The sequence below is a fragment of the Pteronotus mesoamericanus genome, unplaced genomic scaffold, assembly GCF_021234165.1.
Source record: "Pteronotus mesoamericanus isolate MK-2021 breed Mesoamerican mustached bat unplaced genomic scaffold, CSHL_Meso_final scaffold_36, whole genome shotgun sequence".
NCBI lineage: Eukaryota > Metazoa > Chordata > Mammalia > Chiroptera > Mormoopidae > Pteronotus > Pteronotus mesoamericanus.
The window spans coordinates 22,883,505-22,908,760 of NW_026555313.1; the positions used below are offsets into that span (position 1 = coordinate 22,883,505).

General features: G+C 39.5%; 3 pseudogenes; 2 read left to right on the forward strand and 1 right to left on the reverse strand.

Moving 5' to 3' along the window:
* Window positions 1-1,598: 1,598 nt before the first annotated feature.
* On the reverse strand, window positions 1,599-3,759 carry LOC129086155 (heterogeneous nuclear ribonucleoprotein A1-like; annotated as a pseudogene).
* A 720-nt stretch (window positions 3,760-4,479) lies between these two features.
* Window positions 4,480-5,484, forward strand: LOC129086156 (actin-related protein 2/3 complex subunit 2-like; annotated as a pseudogene).
* A 4,505-nt stretch (window positions 5,485-9,989) lies between these two features.
* Window positions 9,990-11,162, forward strand: LOC129086042 (dnaJ homolog subfamily A member 1-like; annotated as a pseudogene).
* The last annotated feature ends 14,094 nt before the right edge of the window (window positions 11,163-25,256 follow it).

A 25,256-nucleotide genomic window follows, 5' to 3' on the forward strand; every position in this document is an offset into this window, starting at 1 on the left:
AGAAAAAACATTGGTAAGAAAAGGGAAAATTCTATTAAGAGAGAAGCAGATTATAAAAGTGAAGAAAAAGAAAAGAAAAAGAGAAAAAACAGTGGTAGAAAGATATAATGGTAATGGAGATAAAAAGTAAGCAACATTAAAAATCAGTTGTTAAAACTGAGAAATCCAGGAGCTATCCCAAATGAAGGATCAGTAGTGTCCTAGCATGTATGTATTATTATGAGTGTTTCTGAAAATAGAGTGTTTGGCTCTTTTCTCAGCTTCTAGGTCTGACATAAACCTAAAATCAGAATGCTTAGGGAACCTTTATAATAGTGACAGGACAAAAGAGAGCTTTTCTTGTATATAGGTCCAAAAAGTTCAGTTCCAGGACCCTGTAAGAAGGAGATAAGGAAACATGATCCTCTTTGTTGGCTTTCAACTTTTAGGGAAATGGAGCTCTAAAGGAAAGAGAGGTAGAGCCTGAGTTTTGAAGTCTGCAGCAGATTGTAAGGTTTAGTGAGAAGTAAAGTTACCAAAAAGCTCAGAGATACAGTGAAAAGCAGCAGGAGAGGAATCAGGGGAAGAGCTGAACAAACTACCTGTTGTTAGGAGCAGAAGAATCTCTTCCCCTAGGTATCCAGCTACCCTGGGAGCAGGCTCTCAGCCCTGCTCTGAGTCAGCAGCTGCCCTGATTCCATTCCTCAGCAGAGTTCAAGTTCCTGGCTTTGTGCCCAGCAACGCCCAGTTCCTTCCAGTTAGCAGGAGTGGTTTTAGCCACCCAGTTTCCCTCCCTGGGCGGGGAGGAAGGAGGCCAAGGCCTGGACTAAGTAGAGAAAACACTACATAAAAAGGACGCTTGCCCTCTAAGAGGCCCCAGCATACCAGTCAGCAGGACTTTGTTTAAAGCTGGAGGCATCTGGGTAAGGCCTAAGTTATAGTTAGTATCTAGGCAAATGAAAGAAAAGGAAGGGGAATTCTAGAGATTAAAAGGAAAAAAAGTGAAGTTTTCAGAGATATCACTATTTTCTAAAGTTTTCCAAAGGAAAAAATCCTGATTGTCCTTAAAATTTGTGGCATACCAATAGTTTTTTAGGGTTTTTTTTCCTGCTTGGGTGACCCTTTTAATGGTGAATTGCAGTCACAACACAGCAACTTGTCAATTCAACTACACCAAGATTTCTGAAGACAATGGCTTATGTGCCCAACCAAGCAGGTTGTAAATAAATTTCAGATGGAATCTGGCAACACCCTGAAGGAATTCTAACTTCACACTTTTGGGGTAATTTACCATGATGGCTTCAGAGGAGACTAACTTGACACAGCACACTTAAAAATAATAATAAACATTTATTCAGTGTCATGATCAGACTATTACATTTAGCAATCAACAGCATAGGTGCAAAAAATAACTACATTAAAACAGTTGAAATGCTTCACACCTTTCACAGAACAGAAACTGAAATAACCTCTTATATAATTAGTCACAAATACAGTCATTGAGTATTTTGCCTATTCACATGACTATTGTCTAAAACATGTCTTCTTTGTAGCAGCCAGGCCCTGCCACCATTGTTGGTGGCTGAGTCACAAATCTCTTATAACCTGTAGCTTCTCTGTCACTTCTCTGGCTCGCCTCTCCTGCTAAGCTTTGTTTTCTGGCAGTAATTAAAACTTCTGTCACTGTCATAACTACTGCTACTTCTGGAACCACCACAGCCACCTTAGTTTCATGGTTTGGCAAAGTATTAGATTCTACCACTAAAAGGACCAGAGCTTCTGCCTCCAAACTTTCCTCCTTTCATGGGCCCAAAATTTGAAGATTGATTGTTGTTACTGCCAAAATCATTGTAGCTTCTGCCACCTCCAAAACTGTGTTCACTACCACTGCCAAAACCACCTCCACTCCCTGTATTGTTATAGCTGTTATAGCTTCCACTCCTGCCATAGCCACTGCCCTGGTTTCCCTAACCTTGTCCACCACTTCCATAGCCCCTGCTTTCTCCAGAGGAACCAGGGCCAATGTCTCCATAACCACCATTACTACCAAATCCATTATAGCCATCCCTATTGCCACCATATCCACCACCATCATGGCTACCACCAAAGCCACCTCGACCACTGAAAGTTTCCTCCATGACCAAAGTTGCTATTACCACCAAAACTTCCTCCAAAGTTTCCAGAACCATTTAAACTTCTTTGGCTGGATGAAGCACTAGCCATTTCATGATTAGGAAGGGCCATCCTTACTTCACAGTTGTGACAATTTACACTATAGTATTCCTTTTTTTCAAAATCATGTTTATTCTATTACAACTGTCTCAATTTTTTCCCCTTTGCCCTTCTCCACCCATCCCACCACCATCCCCAGCTCCCACAGTCAATTCCCACTCTGTCGTCCATGTCCATGGGTCATTCATACATGTTCTTTGTCTAGTCCCTTCCCCTTCTTTCCACCATTGTCCTCCTTCCCCATCCCCTCTGGTCACTTTCAGTCTGTTCCATGTTTCCATGCCTGTGGTTTATTTTGTTAGTTAGTTTATTTTGTTAAATAGATTCCACTTATAGGTGAGATCATATGGTATTTGTCTTTCACCGAATGGCTTATTTCACTTAGCTTAATATTCTCCAGTTCCATCCATATTGTCGCAAAAGGTAGGTGTTCCTTCTTACTTTCTTTTTTTAAAATACAGATTGATTTTATTTATTTATTTTTTTAATGTCAAAATCCATTATAAAATATTAAAAATTTAAATCTATTATAAAGTCTCAGCAATTAAAACAACATGACACCAGCACAGAAATAATCAAGTAGATCAATTAAATAAAATAAGCATTCTAGAAACAAACATATATATCTAACAATGCAATATATGATTAAACTGATATTTCAAATCAATGGGGGAAAATAAGCCTTATTTTTTGAATAAGCCTTATTTTCCCCCATTGATTTGAAATATCAGTTTAATCATTATTACTTGAAATAAAACAAATACAGAGCCCTATTTCACACATTATACATAAAATATTCAAGTGCATTCAAATCAATATGTAGAATCTAAGGAGTTTTAGGAGAAAATAAAAAATAATAATCAGGTTGTACTAAAGCTGATTCTTCTGTCTGTCTGAGGTTATAAGGCTCCTCTCTCACTATTGTTCAGTTGTTTGTTCCAGGTGATTTCTCCACAATTTAGGTGTAATTCCAGATTGGTCCTGGGAGGAGGCCAGGGTGACTTCCATTCACTCCTCCACCATCTTGATTCTCCCCCACACACTATAGTATTTCTGAATGACAATCTCGTCTACAGAGATATGATCATCAAAGGTTGCAAAAGCAAAGCCTCTCTTTTTGCTACTGCCTCAGTCAGCCATGGTGTCAATCACTTCAATTTTCCCATACTGTTCAAAATAATCTCTTAGCTGATGTTCTTCAGTATCTTCATTAATACCACCAACAAAAATCTTTTTCACAGTCAAGTTGGCACCAGGTCTTTGAGAATCTTCTTTTGAGGCAGCCATATTTGGTTCCACAACTCTTCCACTCACCTTGTGTGGCCTTGCATACATGGCTGCATCCACCTCTTCCACAGTGGCATAGGTGACAAACCCAAAGCCTCTGGAGCACCTGGTGTTTGAACCTCTCATCACCACCCAGTCTGTGAGCATTCCGCATTGCTCAACATGGCTCCTCAGAGTCTCATCTGCTGTTTCAAAGTTCAAAGCTCCAATAAAAAGTCTTCACAGCTGTTCTGGCTCATTGGGAGACTCTGACTTAGACATAAGGACTGCGGGAGAGGAGACCAACAATGCTTACTCAGTGGCATCCACTGGCAGAAAGGAGTGATCTCCATACCAATAGTTAAAGCGCTTTATCTGTCCCAACCTCCTACACATATCCCCAAAATATTTCTTATTGATACCTAGACCCTGGCCAGTAAGAAACTCACCAGGGACTCAAAGGCATAAAGGACAACTGGCCTGTATCAATATTAGTAAAAATTGTTGTCTTAAAATTCTAGGCAGAAATGTTTTTCTCACCACAAGATGAAATTAGCATTCTGTGAAGCAAGAGAAACAATTTAGTTTTTAGGTTAGTTCAAATGAAGCATTTGTTTACTTAAAAGTTTTTATCCATGTCTTTCTTAGTTGTAAAAATTTTATTAAATCTTTGTTTTATGCTGAGCTAGAAATATAAAGCAGAATTATCCCAGGCCAAATAGTTCCATTGGTTAGAGCATCATCCCCATGCACCAAGGCTGTGGGCGTGATCCCCATTCAGGACACATTCAGGAATCAATCAATCAATGCATAAATAAGAGTAACAACAAATCAAATTTTTCTCTCTCTCCTCCTCTCTAAAATCAACCAATTAAAAGAAAGATTTAAAGTAAAATGAAACATTTCTACTTGGGAAAAAGAATCAGAATCTAAAGAGAAAGTGAAGTATGTATGGAATAAATAATTACCATATTTGTGACTTTTGAACTCAACCCTTAAAGGATGAGTAGAAATTCTGGAAAGAATGAGGAGAAAGAAAGGCATTCCTGCTTGTGGGTGAAGCAGCAGCAGGCAGGTTCAGGTGGGGCTTAAGTTTCTGGGGTAGCTGCTGCCACAATCCTGCTGGAGGTGCACAACCACATCATTGAGGATACACTTGTGCTCAAGTTCAAGAACACAGTACCAGAAGCAAACCAGAAGCAGTAGAAGTAACATTTACAGATTCTGATGGGGTCCTCTGTAATGTTTCAAATCCTATTAGAGACAAAATGAATGTGTTCATTAGTATTTCTTTGAAGTTCTACTAGGAACTTCAGGCACATGGTGCTGATAAGTTACTAAAGAGAGTATACAGAGTTTCTTGGACATCCAGAATAGGAATACAACATCTCTTTGCTATATGACCTTGAAAATCTGCCTGCATCCAAGAATTCCATTGTGCATGTTAAAATTGTTTTGCCTCTGTCTTTGAGAAATACTTCCAGTTCCAAGAAGAGGGCAAGGAAGGAGAGAACAGGGCATTTATCCACTATAGGGATGATGGGACCATGCATGTTGAGCCTAAAAAGGTCAGAATCACAATAGACTTTATCACAGTGTTTAAGGATGACAGTGATGTGGTCATCGGAAAGGTGTTCACACAGGAATACAAAGACATAGAGCCAGCCACACAACCCCACAGATCCTTTTTAACCACAGAGAACCTCCTCTGGAGCTGAAAGACAACAATGCTGCTGTGGGTGATAACATTGGCTATATTACCTTCGTGCTGTTCCCTCCCCACACCAGCACCATTGTTGGAGACATTATCCACCTGATCTATGCATGCTGAGACCACCTGCACTACCATATCACATGCCCTACCATATCACATGCCCTAATGCCTACATTCATACATGTATGTGGGCAAAAATATTCCACTTCCTCAAGGTGCTGAACTGCGCATGCCCATATGCCAAGAAGAAAGAAATGAAAGCATTCAATGTGAAGACATTTTCATCCCACTAACTGTTGGGAGGAAGAAAAGGAAGTGGGTGGCAATTTAAGGCTGGAACACTTGCTGCTGGATAATCATAGCTTTTAATGTTGCACCTCTTCAAGTTCTTAAGAAATTCTCCATTTTGGTTCCACTTGGTACACATTTTGATAATAATCTGCAGAAATGAGCTATGCTTTCAAGGATTTCATGATTCCCAAGAATTTTTTTTAAAGTATCCCAATACCTGATATCAAACTATACTAAAAGGCCACTATAATGAAAAACAGCCTGGAAACTGGCATAAGAACAGGTATATAGATCAATGGAACAGAACAGAGAGCCCAGAAATAAACCCATGCCTTTTTGTTCAATTAATATTTGACAAAGGAGGTGAGAGCATACAATAGACTAAAGGTGGTCTCTTCAATAAATAATATTGGGAAAATTGGACAGATACATGCAAAAAAATGAAACTATACCACCAACTTACACCATACACAAAAATAAACTCAAAATGTATAAAAGACTTAAATGTAAGTCACAAAACCATAAAAATCCTAGAAGAAAACATCGGCAGTAAAATTTCAGACATCTTGCATAGCAGTATTTTGCCAATATATCTCCTGGGACAAGGGAAACAAAGGAAAAATAAACAAATGGGACTATAAATTATTCTGCGCAGCTCAAGAAACTATTAACAAAATGAAAAGAGAACCCACTATATGGGAGGACATATTTGCCAATGATACATCTGATAAGGGTTTAGTTTTCAAAATACACAAGGTCTATTCAAAAGATATCCAGCCATGTTATGTGAAAAATAGAGACATTTATTGAAAAAGATACAAGATACAAAAACGTACATAGGACAATGACACCTCAGTCCCCTTCAAAGCAGGTACTTTGGGACCTCACGGAGTTCTCCCAATCACCATCAGCTACCCCATCATATTTTCCTGAATGTTAATCACTGGTCTGAAATCTCTCCCCTTTCAAACATGATTTTAGTTTTGGGAAAAGCCGGAAGTCACAGGGTGCCAAATCTGGGCTTCAGGGATCTGAGTCACCTGGGTGATTTGATGTTTCACCAAAAAAATTCTGCATGAAATGTGATGCATGAGCAGACATATTGTTGTGATGAAGCTGCCAGTCACCAGTTGCAGCCTTCTGAATTACCTGAACAGTTCCCACAGAGGAATGTTCAAGCTTAATGCAAGATTTGGTGCAGATTTGTTGCTCTACTTGCTCAGTCATTTTTAATGCAATGGCAACACAGTATGCATGCTCATTCAATGGCGTCTACCGCTCCCAATGACTAGTACAATTAAGTCATCATTGTTCATGCATGCGCATTCCAGTCCAGTCTCCTTAGCTGCCAGGTTACACTGATGTTGTGCAAGCTATTCTTATTATATTAACAATGGCTGGACTTTTTTCAGACAGGCCTCATATAAAGAACTTACACAACTCAACACCAGGAAGACAGACAATCCAATTTTTAAAATGGGCAAGGGACCTGAATACTCACTTCTCCAAAGAAGACATACAGATTACCCACAGATATATGAAAAAATGCTCAGTGTCACTAATCATCAGGGAGATGCAAATTAAAACTGCAGTGAGATGTCACCTCATACCTGCCAGAGTGGCTACCATCAATAAATCAACAAACAAGTGTTGGTTCAGATGTGGAGAAAAAGAAACCCTCATGCACCGTTGGTGGGAATCCAGACTGGTGCAACCATTGTGGAAAACAGGATGGAGTTTCCTCAAAAAATTAAAAATGGAACTGCTTTTTGACCCAGCAATCCCATTTCTGGGAGTATATCTGAAGAAACTCAAAGCACCAATTTGACAGAATATATGCATCCCTATGTTCAGAGCAGTGTTATTTTTAATAGCCAAGATCTGGAAACAGCCCAAGTGCCCATCAGTAGATACATGTATAAAAAAACTGTGATACCTTTAGACAGTGGAATACTATGCGGCAGTAAAAAAGAAGGAACTCTTACCTTTTGAAATAACATAGATGGACCTGGAGAGCATTGTGCTAAGTGAAATAAGCCACTCAGGGAAAAGAAAAACACCATATGATCTCACTTATATGCTGAATCTAATGAACAAAATAAACTGAAAAACAATATAGAAACAGAGGCACAGATACATGGAACACACTGACAGCTGTCAAAGGGGAGGCGGAGGAGAGCTGTATGACAGAAGGTGAAGGGGTTAGCCAAAGAACATATATGCATGACACACGGACATGGACAACAGTATGGTGGTAACCTTAGGGAAGGGGGCACAGGGACTGGGTCAAGGAGGGCAAAGGAGGGGAAATGGGGACATCTGCAATAGTGTAAACAATGAAAATAAAGTTTAAAAAAATAAACAAAGTCATTCCTGTTGGGACAAATTGATGGGAACGTCATATCCACTGGGACCTGCAAGCAATCCCTCAAACATGGAGGACTGTCAAACCAGGAGGCTAAAAGAGGGCAGCCTCAGATTTTGCAGATCTTAATTAACCATGAAACAAATAATGAGGGAAAATAATGAGAGAAAGCCTTGAGACATCAATAACCACATACTCTACCAGTTTTCTCATAAAGTCCCTGGTAGAAACTTAATATGAGTTTTCTTTTTTAAAAAAGATTTTATTTATTTATTTTTAGAGAGAGGGGAAGGGAAGGAGGAAGAGAGGAAGAGAAACATCAACATGTGGTCACCTCTCCTGCGCCCCCCACTGGGGACCTGACACACAATCCAAGCATGTGCCCTAACTGGGAACTGAACCAGTGACCCTTTGTTTCACAGGCAGGCACTCAGTTCACTGAGCCACACCAGCCAGGGTATTAATATGAGTTTTCAAAAGACTCAGAGATTCCCAGTCTTCCCTTATCAACAATTCCTATTTATAACTCCTTTAAAAAAGAAAAAAGAAAAAAAAATTCCTCTGGTTTAAATAGCTTTTCAAAGATGAGAGGTGAGGATGTCAGAGTCCTAGATGAGAGGTGGCACTCAGCCCCAGAAGAACAGGTGTGTTCTTTTTCATCCTCCTCCTTGCCTCAGGTTTCCTAGAGGTAGTCTAAAGTAAGTCTGGATCTAAGACTGAGATCTAATAGCATAGAAAAACCATGGGAGGGCCCACTGGCCTATCTCCCTGCTCCATTGCAGCATATACACCTCTCCAGTAGTCTTAGGCTCCTTTCTTAATTATAGAGAAGAGATTATGCTCTCATTAGTCAGCCCAAGAGGCTCTGAAGTTTAACCCTCACTTATTCTAAAGAGAAGCTAGATGGAAAAGCTCTGTTTCACAGAGCTAGGGTGATGGTGTGTCTTTGAAGATAACTTTGAATCTCCCAGGAGAATAAAGAGGCCTTGATGGATATTTGTCTGTCTTTCTATTCACTAAATGTACCATATCTAAATAATGGATGAGATTTTACATTTATATTGTTTTTATTGAGGAACATAGCATCTCTTGGTTATTATGACCACTTTCATTAACAGGAAAGTAATTCATTTCCTGAGAAAAGAATTATCAACTTTTTTGCTATTATATATTAAGAGGCATGAGGCACAAGAGCTAGAGTCTGACCTGCTTAGATCCAAATCCCAGCTTGGCCACATACTAGCTATGTCACCTTGGGTAGTTATTTAATTCTCTGTGCCTTAATTATGTTCCATGTAAAATGAGAATAATAATATCTGCCTTATAGACTTCACCTGAATCATGATAAGAATCAGGTGAAATACTGTATTTAAATAAAGCTCTATGCTCAGTGCCCATAGAATATGCTCAGTAAATCTAGTTGTTTGTAGACATACAATATTTAAGATATTCAAAATCTGGCAGTTTCTTATAAGCTGATTCATGTAAAGTTAAGAATCTTAACAATTCCATCCCTATGTATTTATCCAAGAGAAAAGAATTTATACATCTACAAAGAAGACTTGTATGAGAATATTTGCAGGAGCTTTATTCATAATATATCCAAACTGCAAACAGCTTAGGGGTCCATCAACAGAAAAATGGATAAATACTCTGTAGAATACCCATACAATGGGAGACTACTCAACAATAAAAAGGAAAAAAAGCTATTGATACATACAACCTGTAAATGTTGAATAAAATTAGCCAGATGTGAAGTACTATGTACTCTTTGATTCCATTTTTATGAAGTTCTAGAACAGACAAAACTAATATTTGATTGAACAAATTAGGGAATGACGGGAACTTTCCAGAACACTCGGTGAGAAGCGGAGGAGCAGCGGCTTTTGGAGCTGCGCGCAGTAACGCGCTCTTTCCCGCTCCTCCACGCCTGCCTCGGCCCGCTGACCGGCTGTCAAAAATGGTGAAAGAAACTACTTACTATGATGTTTTGGGGGTCAAACCCAATGCCACCCAGGAGGAATTGAAAAAGGCTTACAGGAAGCTGGCCTTGAAGTACCACCCTGATAAGAATCCAAATGAAGGAGAGAAGTTTAAACAGATATCTCAAGCTTACGAAGTGCTCTCTGATGCAAAGAAAAGGGAATTATATGATAAAGGAGAACAGGCAATTAAAGAAGGTGGAGCAGGTGGCGGTTTTGGCTCTCCCATGGACATCTTTGATATTTTTTTGGAGGAGGAGGAAGGATGCAGAGGGAAAGGAGAGGTAAAAATGTTGTACATCAGCTCTCGGTAATCTTGGAAGATTTATATAATGGTGCAACAAGAAAACTAGCTCTGCAAAAGAATGTGATTTGTGACAAATGTGAAGGCCGAGGTGGTAAGAAAGGAGCAGTAGAGTGCTGTCCCAATTGCCGAGGCACTGGGATGCAGATAAGAATTCATCAGATAGGACCTGGAATGGTTCAGCAAATTCAGTCTGTGTGCATGGAGTGCCAGGGCCATGGGGAACGGATCAGCCCTAAAGACAGATGCAAAAGCTGCAATGGAAGGAAAATAGTTCGAGAGAAGAAGATTCTAGAAGTTCATATTGACAAAGGTATGAAAGATGGCTAGAAGATAACATTCCATGGTGAAGGAGACCAAGAACCAGGACTAGAGCCCGGAGATATTATCATTGTTTTAGATCAGAAGGACCATACTGTTTTCACTCGGCGAGGAGAAGACTTTTTCATATGTATGGACATACAGCTGGTCGAAGCATTGTGTGGCTTCCAGAAGCCAATAGCTACTCTTGACAACCAAACCATAGTCATCACCTCTCATCCAGGTCAGATTGTCAAGCATGGAGACATCAAGTGTGTGCTAAATTAAGGCAGGCCAATTTATCGTAGACCGTATGAAAAGGGTCGCCTGATCATCGAATTCAAGGTAAATTTTCCTGAGAATGGCTTTCTCTCTCCTGATAAACTCTCTTTGCTGGAAAAACTCCTACCTGAAAGGAAAGAAGTAGAAGAGACTGATGAAATGGGTCAGGTAGAACTGGTGGACTTTGATCCAAATCAAGAAAGACGACACCATTACAATGGAGAAGCATATGAGGATGATGAACATCATCCTAGGGGTGGTGTTCAGTGTCAGACCTCTTAATGAGGCCAGTGAATGACACTCACTGCTGGCATTTTATATACAGTAGTGAATGAGTGAAGGACTATAATCATAATATACTCACTACTTGCTATTGTTTTTGTTTTAATATTCAACTATAGTAGTGTTTTAAAAGTTAAATGAAGAATAAACTCAAAATATTAAAAAAAAAAATTAGGGAATGACTATAGGACAGCAGTCCCAAAACTTTTTGACACCAGGGAATGGTTTCATGGGGGAGAGGCAGGGCGCACAACAAGAGGCAGGGCTCAGGTGAGCTTCACGCATGGCCCAGTTCCTAACAGGGGACTCCTGCTAAAGGGGCATGTTTGAGATCTTTAGCCCTTCTAAAAGGTAACTGCAGGCATGCGAATAGATAAGGTTTTCCAAGACCACTGAAGGGTGAGAAAGAAGAAAGTAGTAAGACAAAATCTACAGTCTGAACAACACCTAAGGAATAAAAAGAAAAGGAGATCTCTGAAAAACAATCAAGAAAGTGTATCCAAAAGAAAGGAAGGGAGAGGAAAAATTAACACGAGAGTGGTGTAACAGAAGCTAAGGGAAGAGGGGAGTTACAAAAAAAAAGAGCAACCACACAAAATATCAAATACTGCTGAAATTCAGATAAAATAAGACTGGAAATATCTACTAGATCCCTCAGTTGGTGATTTTGGTGAAAGCAATTTCACCAGATCATGAAAGCAGAGATCATTTTTCAGTAGATGGAGGGGTAGGTAGTAGATGAGGATGCAGTTAACAAAGAACAAAGTTTATAGAAGGGAAGAAGAAAAGGAGGAAACTGATGGGACATGGATAGAAAGGAAAATTTTAGTTTTGGGCTCCTTTGTTGGTTTTAAGGAGGGCAAGTTTTGTCATGTTAAAATGCTTATACAAATGAGCCAATGAGGACTTCCGGCCAAGATGGAGATGTATGCAGATACACTTTGCCTCCTCGCACAACCAAAAGAATGACAACAACAAATTTCAAAACAAAACACAACAAGAACTGCCAGACAATTGGACTGTATGGAAGTCTGGCAACCAAGGAGTTAAGTAAGAAATATTCCTCCAGAATAGTAGGAGGGGTGGAGACAGGTGGCCAGGGCAAAGAGGACCTGTGACAAGGTGGCAACTGGAGGACCAGGCAGGGGGGAGGCTGGCTGACTGGGTATCCCAAATTGCATGAGGATACACCAGGAGGACGAGCTGAGGAGCAAGACACACAGCACAACCCAGGGTTCCGGTGTGGGAAAAGAAAGCTTCAAAACGTCTGGCTGTAAAATCCTGTGGGGGTTGTGGTAGCAGGAGAAACTCCCAACCTCACAGGAGAGTTCGTTGGAGAAACCCACGGGGTCCTAGAACATACACAAACCCATCTGCCCGGAACCAGCACCAGGAGGGCCTTTTTGCTTGTGGGTAGCGAGGGAAGTGACTGAAAGCCAGCCAAGAGCCAAGCAAGTGTCACTGTTCCCTCTTGGACCCCTCCACCATGTACAGTGTCACAACTTAGGAACCTGGGCTGCCCACCCTGGTGAATACCTCAGGAAAAAGAAGAAGATCAAACAAATATGAAGAGTAAAATGACAACAAACTCACAACTATCAACAACTGAACCTAAAAAAACAAAACAAAAACAAACTAAGCAAACAACTAGAACAGGAACAGAATCACGGAAATGGAGATCACATAAAGGGTTATCAGTGGGGAGAGTGTGTGGGGAGAATGGGGGAAAAGGTAGAGAGAATAAGAAGCATAATTGGTAGGTACAAAATAGACAGGGGAAAAAAATGGAACAACTGTAATAGCATAATCAATAAAGTATATATAAAAAATAAAAATAAATTTGAAAAATTAGCCCATAAACACGAGTAAGTATACCTCTTTCTTTGTTAACAAGACATTAAAAATGTACTGGCTGATCATAATAGTGCTGGTTTATACCTGTTCTCCTGCTGCAATGCTTAATAGTACTCCTTTCATTCTCTGTTACAGTTTGGAAGATCATTTATATGGTCAACCTAGATAAGAGGGGACCTCTGGATGGGCACAGACATGGCCATCTTTGAAAGTAAAAGAGACCAAAAATTGAAGGATTTTTTTTTAATCTGTGTGTGTTTACAAAATTTTTTCCCCCTCCTGAGGAAGTTCTCACATAATGGTTACTACTTTTTTTTTATACTGGGGAAGAAGGGTCATTGTCCTAGAGTGAGGCAAGGAGATGGAGGAGAAGTCTGAAAAAAAAAGAGGAGGTCTGACAGGGTTGGTAACAGGAACAAGAAAGAAAATTAGTCAAAGTTCAAGACTTAGAGATCAAGTAGCCAACACCTGGTTACCTACCTAGTGACAAGGTCAGAATTCAAAACCAGGCCTGCCTAACTTTCAAGTCAACTTTAGAGCCAACTTGAGCTCCTCCTACAACACCAGTCTTCCTCCTAATTAAAATTTTATCAAAGATATCTTTAGTCAACACTTAATTATATGCACAGACCACTCTTTGACCAGCAGTACCTTCCTTCGCTCATGACCACTACCACCTCCACAACTAGAGAAGGCTTTTGAAGCAAAAGTAAATGAAATAAAATTTAGACATCCTCTTCACACCACCTCTCCTAAAATAAAGCATTAGGTAAGAAAATGCTTGGAAATCTGTCTAAAGTAAGGTTTGGATTGTGCCAAAATCTCATCATTTTGTTCATTCTGTGTCTTATTATTGATATATTTTTTCAAAAATAGTTTTGAGCTCTGACAGGTGTGGCTCAGTGGGCTTGGAATTGTCCTGCAAACCACAATGTTGCTGGTTCAATTCCTGGTCATGGCACATGCCTGGGTTGTGGGCTGTCACTGGTTGGGGATATGCGAGAGGCAACAGATTATTGTTTCTTTCTCACATTGATGTTTCTCTCTCTCTCTCCCCCTCCCTTAACCTCCCTCTAAAAATAAATAAATAAACTTTTAAAAATACACTTTTGAGCAACTACCAAGTGTCAGGCACTGTCTTCAGAAAGTCAAGGGTTAAAAAAAAGATAATGTCTTATCCCTTAAGGAGTGATCAGGCTTAAAAAAGTAGTCACAATACAGGCTGATATGCAGTAACAAAGTAGCTGCCAAATACAAATGGTAGCACAAGAATAAGGACAAATTCTGTGCGGGAGCACAAGGGAGGGCTTCTCTCAAAGGGTAAACATACATGGCTTCCTGAAAAGTGAAGACCACTTGACAAAAGGGCAAGGCACCCTGGGTCAAGGCCTGAAGTTAAGAGAGAAACAGAGCGGTCTGTGTAGGAACTCCAGGTAGGATACTGGAGTGTGGTAATAGTGATAACTACCATTTGTTTCATTACTTACTTTTAATATATATATATCTCACAACCTTAGAAAATACTTCTAGAGATGAGGAAATTGAAGCTGGAAGATTAAGTAACTTGCCCGAAGTCACACAGCTAAAAGATGGTATATCTGGGTTTTAATTCTAAAATCTAGGACCCTTCCTCCACAAAGTTTTGGATGTAAGAGAAACAATAGCAGGAAGGGGCTATTGAAGGTTAGATTCTTGTAGCCACTGTGTTACAAGAGTTTTCCCTTAAATTCTAATAATATAAGGACAATTTTATAATATAATGGAAATTTTATTCTATTTATTTTTTATGGGGGAAGTATTAATTTATTTTTAAATATATTTTATTAATTGCGCTATTACAGTTGCCTCATTTTTTCTCTCCTTTATCCCACACTGTCCTGCACCCTCCCTTCTGTTAGCATATGTCCCCCTTAGTTCATGTCCTTGGGTCGTACATGTAAGGTCTTTGGCTTCTCCATTCCTATACTATCCTTAACCTCCCCCTGTCTATTTTGTACCTACCAATTATGCTTCTTATTCTCTGTGCCTTTTCCCCCTTTCTCCCCCAACTGATAACCCTCTATGTGATCTCCATTTCTGTAATTCTGTTCCTGTTCTAGTTGTTTGCTTAGTTTGTTTTTGTTTTGTTTTTTTAGGTTCAGTTCTTCCTCTTCTCCTCCTGGCACCCTTATGATTCAGATGTTCGAGTGTTTAAAGTTGTCCCAGAGGTTCCTAAGCCTCTCCTTATGTTTTTGAATTCTTGTTTCTTCATTCTTTTCTAGTTGAATGTTCATCTCTTCCTTCTGCTCCAAATCATTGATTTGAGTCCCTGTTTCCTTCCCTTTACTATTGGTTCCCTCTATGTTTTTCTTTCTTTCACTTGCTGGAGCCTTCACTTTTTCCTCCATTTTGAGACCATACTCAACCATTTCTGTGAGCATCCTGATTATCAGTGTTTTGAACAGTGCATCTGATAGTTTGGTTATCTGTTCATTTCTTAGTTCTATTTTTGGAGTGTTGGCCTGTTCTTTCATTTGGGCCATATTTCTTTGTCTCAGCATGCCTTGGAAATCGTCGGAAGGGTCAGAGCCTGAGGTATTCACCAGGGCGGGGCAGCCCAGGTTCCTAAGTTGTGACACTGTACACGGTGGAGGGGTCCAAGAGGGAACAGTGACACTTGCTTGGCTCTTGGCTGGCTTTCCTCGCTACGCACAAGCAAAAAGGCTCTCCTGGTGCTGGTTCCGGGCGGATGGGTTTGTGTATGTTCTAGGACCTCGTGGGTCTCTCCAGTGAACTCTCCTGTGAGGCTGGGAGTTTCTCCTGCCACCACAACCCCCACAGGATTTTACAGCCAGACGTTTTGAAGCTTCCTTTTCCCACACCGGAACCCTGGGTTGTGCTGTGTGTCTTGCTCCTCAGCTCGTCCTCCTGGTGTAACCTCATGCAAATTTGGGACCACTGCTCTGCCAGACGCCACCTTGCCACACATCCTTCTCTCCAGAATCCTTGATAGATTGTAATTCCACTTTTTATTCTTTGTTTGTTTTGCAGCAATTGTCTCAAGGAGAAAAGAGGGTTACAGATGCATTAAGTTTTAGATAACTTCAGAAATGGTGAAGTATGAAATCTGAAACTCAATAAGGAGAAGCTGTCTGTTCCAAGAGATAAAGTAGACAGGAAGAGAGCACAGAATCAGGGTCCAACTCTCAAAACTGCAAGAAATTTTGAAGACCTGTTACACTAACATGCCCAACATGGCATTCAAACAAACATCATTCCTCAAGGTAGAGTAGATATTCAATGAAAAGAAGTTTCTATACTCAAAGATAAATGTTAGGTAATGTGGAGACTCTATCTTTTTCTTTTAATGTTTAAGTCATGTTTATTCTATTACAGTTGTCTCAATTTTTCCCCCGTTACCCTCCTCAACCCATCCCTCCCCCACCACCCACTCCCACAGTCAATTCCCTCTCTGGCGTCCATGTCCAAGAGTCATTCTACATGTTCTTTGTTTAGTCCCTTCTCCTTCTTTCCACCACTGTCCTCTTTCCCCATCCATCTGATCACTTTCAGTCTGCTCCATGTTTCCATGCCTATGGTTTATTTTGTTCATTAGTTTATTTTGTTGCATAGAGTCCACTTATAGGTGAGATCATATGGTATTTGTCTTAAACTGACTGGCTTGTTTTACTTAGCAAAATATCCTCCAGTTCCATCCATGTTGTCGCAAAAGGTAGCAGTTCCATCTTCCTTTCTTTCTTTCTTTCTTTCTTTCTTTCTTTCTTTCTTTCTTTCTTTCTTTCCTTCTTTCTAAAATGCAGATTTATTTTATTTTTTAAATGTCAAAGTCAATTATAAAATATTTAAAAATTTAAAACCATTATAAAGTCTTAGCAATTAAAACATGACACCAACACAGAAATAATCAAATAGATCAATGAAGTAAAATGAGCATTCTAGAAACAAATGTACATGTCTGTCTAACAATGTAATATATTATTAAATTGATATTTCAAGTCAATGGGGGAAAATATGGCTTATTCAACAAATAAACTGCATGGACCACTATTACTAGAAATAAAACAAGTATAGAGCCCTATTTCACACATTCCACAAAAAATATTCAGGTAAGTTAAAAATCAATATGTAAAATCTAAGGATTTTTCAGGGAAAATACAAACTAATATTTTTCTTATCCTCAAGTAACATTCAAACCCAGAAGCTATAAACTAAAATATTGACAATATGACTGTATTAAGCATTAAGACTATACAGTAATGTTCATGTTTAAAAAAGTTAAAGGACAAGTAATAGTATAAGAAAGTATTTACAGCATATCTAAAAAAGTGTTAATAGTTGGTTGTTTGGTTTTGGGGTTTTTTTAGGGAAAGAATTCTACAAACATTTAATCAAAAAAATGGATAAAAAATACCAAAAAGTCACGTAAAGCTTTTTTAAAAAATAATAGAAGTAGGCAAGAAATATACAAGAACAGGTTTAGTTTCAACAAATAATAAAATATCAATTAAAATAACACATTGTCACAATCAGATTAATAAGTATTAAAAATATTGGTAACATCAAGTATTGGCAACTGTGAAAAGAACTGGGTATTCATAGACTCTTTTTTTTCAACTTCTTAAAGCAGTCCCTTTAGCATATCTTGCAATCCTGGTTTGGTTGAGGTATATCCTTTTAGCCCCCCTTTGGGAAACTCCTTATTTCACCTTCCATTTTAATTTAAAGCTTTGCTGGGCAGAGCAGTCTTGGTTGCAGGCCTTTGCTTTTCATGACTTGGAATATTTCTTGACATTTCCTTCTGGCCTGTACTGTTTCTGCTGAGAAGTCAGCTGTTAACCATACTGCTCCCTTGAATGTTACTACCTTTTTCTTCCTTTCTCCCTTTCTTTAGGATTCTCTTTGTCTTTGATATTTGCCATTTCAATGATGATGTGTCTTGGAGTGGGCCTCATTGGAGTCTTCTTGAATGGTATCCTCTGTGCTTCCCGGATTTGTGTGACTTTTTCTCTCCTCCAGTTAGGGGAGTTTTCCCTCATTACTTTTTCAAATAGGTTCTCTATCCCTTCCTCAGCCTCTTCTTCTTCTTCTGGTATCCCTATTATATGGATATTATTATGTCTCAGGTTGTCCTGCATTTCCCTAAACACCTCCTCATTCTTTTCGAGTCTCGTTTCATTTTCTGGCTCTTTCTGGGAGCTTTTTTCCACCTTGTCCTCTAGCTTGCTGATTCGATCCTCAGCTCCATCTAGCCTGCTTTGGATTCCTTCTATTGTGTTCTTCAACTCAGAAATTGTATTCTTCATGTCCTCTTGTCTCTTTTTGATAGTTTCTATGTCCTTTTTCATGCTGATATAGTTTGCAGTAAGTTCCTCGTAGTTTCCCTGTAGTTTTTTTTGTAATTCTCTCTGAGCTCACTGAGCTCATTCAGCTTCCTTAGAACCGTTGTTTGGAACTCAGTATCTGATACTTTACTTGCCTCTATTTCATTTAGTTCTCTTTCTGGGGATTGCTCCTTTCCCTTTGATTGGGGGGTATTTCTTTGTCTTCCCATTATTTGTGAGACTCTTCTTTTTTGCTTCTGCCTCTTAAATTGATCTGTCTTGACTTCCTGACTTTTTGGTGTTAACTTGTATGGTAAGAGAGCGCTGTTTTTTCTTTCTGGATCTGCCTCTGATGATGTCAGATGTTGACCCCATCTGACCTGAGGCAGTCTGTTCGAGACTTCCAGGAATCTACTGTCTGTGGCTGTCTCCTCCAGCTGTTAATCTAGTCAGTATGCACTCAGCAGGCTGGCTTAGGCACCACAGGGCAGGACATAGTCCTTCCTGAGGGTGGGTTATTGGGTCCTCTCATGCTGCTGCCACTCAGGGGAGTGGTCTGCTTGAGCCAGACGGCTGCTGCCGTGTGGGGGATGAGTCAGCAGCGTGATCCTGCCAGCCACGCTCTCAGTACTCTCCCCAAAGCCTCCTTCCCCAGTCTCTCCTCCAGCATCTCCCGCCCACTCTCCCCCTGCCTTTGCCAGAGCCCAGGGTAAGTGGGCTGCAAAGCCCACATAAAAATATATGCGTTGACCCTTTAAATTGCTCTTTGCATCTCCACCCACCTGTCTCTGGCAGAGAACAACCTTGCCGCTTTTCACATCTGGTTCTTATCTAGGTACTTTTTGGGTTCTGGTGCTGTAGGCTGGAGATCCCCACTTATGTTTTAGACCCCGCTCTTCTCAGGGGGATCCTACTGGCCCTTTCAATATTCTTCTGTTGCTACTGCCCGTGGGCACCCCGCGCACCTTCTTGAGTCTCCACCACACTCCTTACCAGTCAGGTTGTGCTAAAGCTGACTCTTCTGTTTGTCTGAGGTTATAATGCTCCTCTCTCACTATTATTCAGTTGTTGTTTTTTTCAGGTGATTTCTTCACAATTTAGTTGTAATTCCAGATTGGTCCTGGGAGGAGGTCAGTGTGACTTCCACTCACTCCTGTACCATCTTGAGTCTCTTGAGACTCTATCTTTTAATTAATGAACATTGGATTATATCCTCAATTCCTCTTGATCTTATATTTCAATAGTGCTTAATGCAACCACTTTTATCTATACTTAAATCCTCAAATGTGTGTAAAATTCCTTAATAATGTCTATTAGCTTTAGAAAAATACAAAACCACATTGCATCACTGACAAGTTCCTATTGGCCTTTCTCTTTCACTCTCACTTAAAATTTCTGACATCTAGTCAGGTGGTGGCATCGGTAAACATGGCTTGCTTCCTTGTACAACCATATCAAAATTACAACTAAAATATAGAACAACCATCACTCAGCACCATCAGAAGTCAAGATGAATGGAACCTAACATTAGAAGTTAGAGAAGTACTGTTTTTAGCTGCAGTACTTCTCAAGGCTTTCAATATGTTGACAATGGAACCAGGTTGGGGAGGGGATGTTTTGGATTTTTTTTTTTTTTTTTTTTGCACACCACCTGCTAATCTTTCAAAAACTTTATATTCACTGAAAAAAATAGGGACAGTGCTTCTCAAATTGTGGACTGCAGACTACCTGGAAACTGTCACTGGTCCCAAGGAGATAACTACAAAACCCAAGACTGTTTAAAGCTATCATAAGTAATTTTACATTGCCACAACATCCAAGGCCATGATCAGAAGACTCATTGTATAAAGTAGATAACATTATAGGGGTTGCAAATTGCATGGCAGAGGTATATGGTGTGACCCTTGTGCTATTCACATGCACTAAAACCACATACTGGTCATATACTGAAGTGTTGAGAAATGGTTTAGGAAACACTGACAGGCCAAATCTATAAGAGGGGACCCACAAAAGTGGAATTATCTTCTGGAGAGTAGATCTCTTGAAGTACAGGCTTCTCTCCACCAATGTGAGTGTTCTAGGGACCTATCTGTATCGGTGTACAGCTGGCATTCTTGTGAGAGGCCACGTTCTGCTTTAGTGAATTCTTTTGAAGACTCTTTCAACATGTTTCCCCATTTCATGAGTGATTTATGAGTGCACCTGCTCACATTGTGCTGAGTGTTCAGCAGTTTTTTACCAAAAAACAGCATGACCCCATATACCACCCTCCTTATTCACCTGATCTCTCCCCAAGTGACTTCTTTTTGTTTCCCTGGATGAAAAAAGTCTTCAAAGGGAAATGTTTTACTGATGTGGAAGGGATGAAAAAAAGACAGAAGCACTAAAAGTCATCAAAATCAACAAGTTCAAAAACTGTTTTGAGCAGTGGGAAAAAAAGTCTCAATAGGTGTATTGCATCAAATGGAGAATACTTTGAAAGTGATTGAAGTTTAAACATGTAAGAATAAATACACAACTTTTTATAAATAAATTCCAGGTTTTTCTGGGTCCCCCTTCATATATTATACACATGGACATGTTGAATCCCAGAGAGACAAACTGACTTGTTCAAGATCATGAAGATCAGTAACAAACAGCTCACCCCACAGTTGTCAGTTGAGGGAATGGGGAACAGATGAAAGAAGAGCCAGTTTAAAAAATAGAAAAATAGGAGAAGAATGTCACAGAAAATGATTACATGATGATAATTCTGATTTTAAATGACATCCAGCTAGCAGATTTCCATACACCTTCTCACAGGATTCCTACAAAGATGTAAAATGAAAACAAAACCAAATAGAACAAAGCTAATGCCAAACTCTGGTAAGACTCTCTATCAACTGGATTGAGGAAATTCAATCTTGAAATATAACATCTATCCAGAAAAAAGTTCAACCATTGTTAATATAATGAGAATGGTTTGCATGACATGAATGTAACCTGGCAGCTATGGAGGACTCTGGCCTGCAAAGTCCCCAGATTTGCCGTGGATGGAAGAATCGTTCCAGACACCATTTCCCTGTCAAGGAAAGGGGGTGGATGGTGATTCCCTCTAGTGGGGAATTTCCCAAGCCCCCATGCTCAATAACTTTTATTGAAATCGTTACCAGCAGGGGAGGTAACAGGAATGTATAGGTAATCTCATTACATCAGTATGTTAATGTTTACAGAGAATAGGTGATGTTTGAAGAAGACAAATGACTGGAAACACACCAGATTGCTTGGTTCTGAGATGAGTGTAAACATAATGGCACCAAATGGTTTAGGGTCAGGGTTCATGAATAATGTAAATTTCCTTCCCAGCATGAGCTGGTTATCTGGTGTGAGAATAGCAGAGCTTGAGGGAGAAACAAAGCATGCTTCAAGGAGTGTAATTTACTTCTAGGCCTGATTTCCCCCGGGGGCCCTTGGAGCTATTATTGGGTCCTGCCTATCAACCACATTACCAGTTTTCCAGCCAGACTTATGGAGACTCTCCCAGGCCCCAGCTTGCATGGGACTACAGTCCCCAATACCACTCAAAGCAGCCCCCAACAGGCAGCCAAGGAAAGTGGACTGGAATACATATGCATGAACAATGATGACTTCAGTGTACTAGTCATTGGGGGTGGTAGATGTCGTTGAGTGAGCATGTGTACTGGGTGATCATTGAATTTGAAATAACTGAGCAAGTAGAGCAACAAATCTGCATCAAATTTTGCATTAAACTTGAACATTCCTCCATGGAAACTATTCAGATGATTCAGAAGGTCACAGCTATGGGCAGCTTGTGATTGGCAGCTTCATGACAATACACCTGCACATGCATCACATCTTGTGCAGAGTTTTTTTGTGAAACATCAAATCGCCAGGTGACTCAGCTCCCCCTACAGCCCAAATTTGTTGCCCCGTGACTTCTCACTTTTCCCAAAACTAAAATCACCTTTGAAAGGGAAGAGATTTCAGGCTGTTGATGAGATCAGAAAAATACAGTGGGCAGTTGATGGGGGCTGGGAGAACTGTGTGAGGTCATAAGGTGACTACTTTGAAGGGAACTGAGTCTTTTTGTCCTATGTACAACGTTTCCTGTATCTTGTATCTTCTTCAATAAATGTCTCTATTTTTCATATTACATGGCTAGATACCTTTTGGACAGACCTCATGTATTTTGGAAGACATTCTCTGATTAACCCTATAGAAGGCCTGCAGGCAGAGGTGGATCCCTCAGGCCAGGTGCTGACAAAAGCCAGCCTTGATGTGCAGCCTGGTTCTTTTTGCACAATCCCAGGCCTAGCAGAAGGAGCCACAAACTGTGGATTGCTGATAGCTCCAAATAGGTCTCTCAGGGCCAGCCACAGGCAGTGTTTAACATAAGAGGCCTGCACCAGAGTCTTGCAGATCTACCTATTGCATAGTAACAAACACAAAGAGACAGCCAAAATGGAAAAACAAAGAAAGAGGCCCCAAATGAAAGAACAACAGAATTCTCCAAAAGAAGAACTAGATGAAATGGAGGCAAGCAATCTATCAGATAGAGAATTTGGAGCAATAATTTGGAGTATATTCAACAGCATGAAAAAAAGACATAGAAACCATAAAAAAGGACCAGTCAGAAATAAAGAATGCAATATCTGAAATAAATAATACACTACAAGAAATAATCAGTAGGTTAGATGAAGCATAGGATCGAATCAGTGATTTGGAAGACACGGTAGGAAAAAAAAAACAACACTCAAGCAAAGCAGAAACAAGAAAAAAGAATTTTTAAAAATGAGGAGAGCTTAAGAAACCTTTGGAACAAAAAGAAGTGTAACAACATCCACATTACAGGAATACCAGAAGGAGAAGAGAGTGAGCAAGGGATCAAGAACCTATTTGAAGAAATATTGACAGAAAACTTCCCAAATCTGGTGAAGGAAAAAGGCACACAAGTCCAGGAAGCTTAGAGAGTACCAAACCGGTTAGACCCAAAGAGGCCTACACAAAGACACATCATACTTAAAATGACAAGACTTAAAGACACGGAGAAAATCTTAAAAGCCTCAAGAGAAAAGCAGGTAGTTACCAAAAGGGAGCACCAATTAGACTGTCATCTTATTTCTCAAAAAAAAAAAAAAAAAAAAAGACAGAAAAAGACATTTTAGTCCAGAAGGGAATGCCATGAAATACTCAAATGATGAAAAGCAAGACCCTATAACCAAAAATATTTTACCTGGTAAGGCTATCATTTAAAATTAAAGGAGAAATAAAGAACTTCCTAGACAAGAAAAAACTAAAGGAGTTTGTTAACACCAAACCAGTACTGCAACAAATGTTAAAGGGCTTGATATAAGGAGGAGGATGAGGAGAAGGAGGAGGAGGAGGAGGAGGAGGAAGAGGAGGAGAAGGAGGAAGAGGAGGAGAAGGAGGAAGAGGAGGAGAAGGAGGAAGAGGAGGAGACAGAGACAAAGAAATATCAGAGAAAAATAGTCTAATGATAAAATGGCACTACATACATCTCTATCAATAACCACCTTAAATGTGAATGGCTTATGCTCCAACCAAAAAACATAGAGTAGCTGAATGGGTAAGAAAACAGGACCCATATATGCTGCCTCCAAGAGACCCACCTCAGATCAAAAGATACACACAGCCTAAAAGTAAAGGGATGGAAGAAGATATTTCATGAAAATGGAAAGGAAAAATATCTGGAGTAGCAATACTTATATCCAACAAAATAGACATCAAAACAAGGCTATAGTAAGAAGTACACTACATAATAAAGAGAACAAAACAACAAGAGGACATAACCTTAGTAAACATTTACACACCCAACATAAGGGCAGGTAAAAACATAGAGCAAATCTTGATGGACATAAAGGGAGAGATTGACAAAAATACAGTCATAGTTGGGAATTTTACCACCCCATTGACTTCAATAGCTAGATCTTCCAGACAGAAAATCAACAAGGAGACAGTGACCTTAAACAACACACTAGTCCAAATGGAATTAATTGATATCTTCAGAACATTTTACCCCAAAGCAGCAGAATATACCTATTTTGTTCTGTATAATGTGTACTTTTTGCCCAAATTTTTGAGGGAAAAATAAGGATGTACACTATACATAGGTATAATGATTACATTCCATAGATATAATAATGGGTATAATAATCTTGTGTAAAATGCACACAAAAATGAGGGTGCACATTATACATGGGAGCACATTATGCATGGCAAAATACGGTACATACTTTTCAAATGTACATGGAACATTTTCTATGCTAAACCACATGTTAGGACACAAAACAAGTCTTAGTAAATTCAGGAAGTCCAAAATCATATCAAGTATCTTCTCTAACCATAATGCTATGAAACTAGAAATCAATCACAAGAACACTGAAATATACACAAAGACATGGAAGCTAAATAACATGTTATTAAACAATGAAATGGTCAACAACAAGATCAAGGAATAAATTAAAAGATACCTTGAAACAAATGAAAATGATAACACAACAATCCAATATCTGTGGGACACTGGGAAAGCAATCTTAAGAGGGAAATTCATAGCATTACAATCTTATCCCAAAAATAAGAAAAAGCTCAAATAAACAATCTAACTTTACACTTAAAGGAACTTGAAAAAGAACAACAAACAAAGATCAAAGTGAGTAGACAGAAGGAAATAATAAAGATCAGAGCAGAAATAAACTAAGTAGAGTGTAAAAAAAACTATACAAAAGATCTATGAACCCAAGAGCAGGTTCTTTTTTTTCCAATTTTTATTTTATTTATTTGTTTTTATTGTTGTTCAAGTACAGTGGTCTCCATTTCCCCCCCCACCAGTCCCCTCCTTACCACCCATTCCCACTTCCTACCCTCAATCCTACTCCCTTTTGGCTTTGTCCATATGTCCTTTATATGTGTTCCTTCACAACCCTCCCCTTTCTTTCCCCCATTGCCCCCCACCTTCCCCCAGTTACTGTCAGTTTGTTCTTTATTTCAATGTCTCTGGTTATATTTTGCTTGTTTGTTTATTTTGTTGATTAGGTTTAACTTATAGGTGAGATCATATTGTATT